Source organism: Centruroides sculpturatus, unplaced genomic scaffold (assembly GCF_000671375.1).
Source record: "Centruroides sculpturatus isolate CEXI.00-Female unplaced genomic scaffold, Cexi_2.0 scaffold487, whole genome shotgun sequence".
Lineage (NCBI taxonomy): Eukaryota > Metazoa > Arthropoda > Arachnida > Scorpiones > Buthidae > Centruroides > Centruroides sculpturatus.
The window spans coordinates 378,353-383,174 of NW_019384719.1; the positions used below are offsets into that span (position 1 = coordinate 378,353).

A 4,822-nucleotide genomic window follows, 5' to 3' on the forward strand; every position below is an offset into this window, starting at 1 on the left:
AATCAAGGATAACAGTATCATTTTTTTCCGTGATTAAATAGCTAGTCTGTTAATTTTTATTGTTTAAATGAAAAATTGTAATTTATTATAATAGAACGATATTTTTAAATATCGTTTAAATTTATTTTTAAATTTACTTCTAAAATTTGTAATGGTAACATTAAAATCTTGCAATATATAAAAATGTAAAGACATTTCTTGCCTAAATTGGTGTTGTTAATTATAGTTATTGAAAAACTGGACAAATATAGTTGACCTTGATTAGTTAATGTGAAGATGACATGATTTGATACTGAGCATCGCTATTTTTCATAGTTGGATGACTTAAGTTAATGTTTTAATTATAATTATGAACTTAAATAAAATTATGTTTGCAAATAAATAATTATATTGTTAAACCTTCCACTAAAAAGAAGTATGAATCCGTATTTTGCTTAAATTGGCACAAATTCTGAAGATGAAAATTTAATTTTATGTAAACAATTAGCAATAATTAGAACAAACAAAAGCTTGGTGTATAGAGAGGTGCCTTTTGTTTCTTAGCAGAATTCTTTTATCTTTTTTGAACGAATGAATTATTGTAGAATGTTTATTAATAAATAGCAATTTTAAATATTTTATTTATTTATAGAAAAATAACATCAATTTATAGTAGAAACCACTAAAGGCCCTAAGTTTTCTGGCTGGGAAAAAATCCTCATCTCATCTCTTCTTGACGACCCTGATAATAATTAAGTAGCATCTCAAGATAAAAGACGAACACATATAGGAATACCTACTGTATAGACTAGCAAAATGCAAGTGAGACTTTATAACACTAACAATTTAAATAACATTTTTAATTATATGACAACATAATTGTATAACATTTAATGTAAAACAATATAATTATAAAATGCTAACTAACAAACTTGATTTAAAAGTTTATGATTTAAGAAAAAAAAAGTCAAAAATTAGGACACCACTCTAACATTGATTTTTTTTTAAAGCCACAATTAGAGAAACAGGAATGACTTCTAGTTTTTATGCCTTCAGTAATCCTTTCATTTACATAATTTTTATGAAGGGGAGAAAAACTTCAATGTCATCGAATTTATTTTAATTCCAAGTCTAAATACACTGACACAATATTATGTAAATGGAAACTTTACTTGAAATATTTCAAAACAAGATTTTTTTTCTGTTTTTTTATATGACGAAGAATAATTCTTATTAAGTTAGTAATTCTTACAAAGAAATTGGCGTGGCTAGTTCGTCCTTTCTTTTCACACATTTCACGCACATTCCTAGGGCGACCAAATTTTGGTATGGCAAAATATCAAAGTATATTCTGCAGATACTATATATATTATTTTATATAAACTTTTATGCAATGCAACAACGGGAGGGTATACTTTACTTTTTTCTTATTTAAATATATTTATTTTAGGTTACTTAAGATTAAAGTTAAGGTACACAAATTTAAATAATGTCTAACGTGAAAAATAAGCTAGGAACGGTGTTAGATATTGATTAAAGCAAAATACATTTTTGTAATATTCAGCTAAACTGATTTAAAATCGGTAGAAAGAAACATTAACCTAAATGCATTAGGCTAATATTTATATTTATCTGTATAGGATTGTTCAATAAACTAAATTTGCCATCATAAATGTTTTTAAAATAATGTTTTGAAGTTCAAAGTCTTCAAATAAATAACTTTTGTTTTATTTCAATAGGGAGGGATTAACCCCTGTTACCTGTATCAACGTATTTTAATCCGCATATGTTAATAATCTCTCAATCAATTCTAAATTTTACTGAAATTACACATTATACCAACAAAAAACTAGATAAATTCGAAGATAATCTACAAGTTAAATATAATTCTTGAAAGATCATTTATTGAAGTTAATAACTGATAATTATCATAATGATATTTTGAAAATATTTTAACAAAGAATGATTAAAAACGAGCAACTATGTATTATGACATCGTCACAATACCGGGCTGTAATTTTTAATCAGATTTTTAATTTACTTAATTTAAAATATATGTTCTGCATCACAAATTAGTAGTGTCTTGCCCCTGTACTGTACATAATACTTTTCCTGTTAGCAACAGAGTTGTATCATTATTCTAACTCCTTACAGGGAAAATTTTTGAATTGAAATAACGTAATTTTCTGTGTGCATCGGAAGTTTATATTTAGTTAATCGAAGCCTCATTCCCCTAATATTTCCAAATCTGATCTCAGCTTTCATCTATCTAACTCTGTTCTCGAGATTAAGGAAAGACAGACAGACAGACAGATGGACAACAGTGGGAATTTATACGTTTACAATTTTTTTTCAAATTGTAACTCAAATTTTTAATAACTTACTTTTTGTAATTAAAATTAATTATATTCTACTTTTCTATCACTTTTATAGATACTTTGGATAATACATATGATGGAATTCGTTTAAAATGATATGTAGTTTATTTTGTATTTATTAAAAAAAAAACAATTACAGTATTGTATTTCTATTGATTGATTACTTAACGTAAGACACCAACATCATTTAATGTTGCCACAGTTACATTCAGTTCATGTAGACTTGACCCACAATAGGTTCAGCCAAGCACAGAAAAGTAATGGAAACGATGCCTTAACCCGTGATAAATTATGTGTGAATCGGTTTTGAACTTTTATCCTCATATCGCACAATCTTTTGGCCAACCATTTATTCCAAATTATTGAAAACGTTAGAAAGAAAATGTAAGAAGTTTCAATAAATTAATCAAGACGATATTTCTCTGGAAGTAACGAGATCTTTATAGCAGTAATATATCGAAAAATAGATAATTAAATGAGAATATTTAAAAATTATTCTATTTATACAGATTTAAATTTTACATATTATTGATAAATTTTTTGTTAATTACTGTAATCATGGACCCAAAATCTGTGGTCGGAACCCGAGTTGGGGCCCATGTAATTAATCAAAATATTTTATTGTAAAGTTAATTTATATACAGTATTACTTATCTTGATCAAGATTTCAGTTCAGTATTGTTTTTTTATTCTTTGTAAAAATATTGTATAATATATTTGAACACAGAGAATATAACACATGAAATATTTGAACTTTAGTAGGCCTACATGCTATTTTATTAATAACAATAAATGTAAAAAATATGAATTATTATTAATATGAAATTGCTTATTGTTATATAATGAATAAATTATCGCTAAGGTTCAGATTTCTGATAAATTTTCAGTAATGGTTTTCCTTATGTGGCAATTTATATATAATAAATAATTAGAAANTGTTAATATGATTATTGTTTTGACTATTAACTAATTTTACCTTTTCTTTATTGAAATTTGTTTATTTGTTTTCCATAAATTTAAATTAATATATTTTTTGAGTTTTATTTTCATTTTATTTTGAAAAAAATTATTTAAATTTTATGTTATAAATTAATGATAGCTTTAAATTTTTGTTTTAGATGTTTTTTATTTTTAATCAAGTTGATAATTAATAGTAAAAATATTTAATCATTTAAAAAATAATTATTTTTATTAATCTATAATTTTGTCTTTTCTGTTATAATTCTAATATTATTCTAATTGTTATAATCTATGATTATTATTTTCTGTAATTTTTTGGAGAGATCTTAATTGATATGTTCAAATCTCTTATTTTTATTTAAAGAAATTGATAATTTTAATGCCTTTTTTATCTACTTAATTTGATTTATTTTGTAAATTAATTTTGGTGGAATGTTTTTACCAATTGAAATATGAAATATTCTTATATAACCTGACAAATACTAGATTACAGAAGTGATCAGCTATTTTCTGTTGACATTTTATAAAAAATAACTGTGTTTCAAATAGGATGGATTCATTATTTTATTAATTTTTTAAAGTTAAACAAAAGTTGCTTACAGGATTTATAAAAATCAAAACATTAGATGAATATAATATCTTAATTAAACACTTAAACTATATCAAAGTTTGAACAAATAATATATTTGTGATGAAACAGCTATACATTTTTAAAATGTTAGCCATTTTTTATGTAAATCGCAATTGAAGATAATTGCAGCTTTAAGACCTCAAAAATAAAAATGATAGTTTTTCCAAATGATAACAAACATATGAGGTTGCAGATGTAAATACAAATCTGATTCCTTAGTATTTCTAACCAAGCCATTCTTAAAAATAATTCATAAACTAATTGTAGTAAATTTCAGACTTGCTAGATCATGGAGTTGGCCAAGTTGCAGACTAAATAGAATCCGTGCATTTCCAGTGAGTTAATTCCGATTTTCAAACTTAATTTTGACTTATAGAAGAATGCCCATTCATTAACATTAATAATTAAATATATAATGGACTGTAATCATGTCCGAATATGTATTTATACGTTAAAAGAAGCTTAGATTATATCAAGATTATACTAATACTTATCATTCTAGGCCTAATTATATTTCAATGGTCATTTATATATAATATATACAAAATATGTTTCATATGCAACCACATTAAATATTATATTATAATCATTCAACATGTTGAGACAGACAAACACCAGGTAGCAAGAGTCAACACATGTAAACTTTATCTCCTCTCAATACCACAGGTAACAGGATTTAGAGATGATGATGATTCAAATATGTTTTTTTAATCAATGATTCTTACATCAGATGTTAAATTGAAATTCTTATACACATTTCTTTCAAATTAGTGAGTTTTTTTCTTACACAATGCTTATCTGTAATCGTGCTATTCTCTGAGGTATTATGTTTTAACAGCTTGTCATTTAAGTATTGTTTTGTTTTAGTTTGATA

The 4,822-nt window shown here is 24.5% G+C and overlaps 1 protein-coding gene across 1 annotated transcript in view; it reads left to right on the forward strand.

Annotated features, from left to right (window-relative positions):
- The first annotated feature begins 646 nt into the window (after nt 1-646).
- Nucleotides 647-4,822, forward strand: part of LOC111627983 (cullin-3-like) — a 126,803-nt gene continuing 122,627 nt past the window's right edge. Inside the window, exon 1 of the mRNA XM_023371686.1 lies at nt 647-797. The gene's annotated coding sequence lies outside the window, so the exon portion shown is untranslated. The remainder of the gene's footprint in view (nt 798-4,822) is intronic.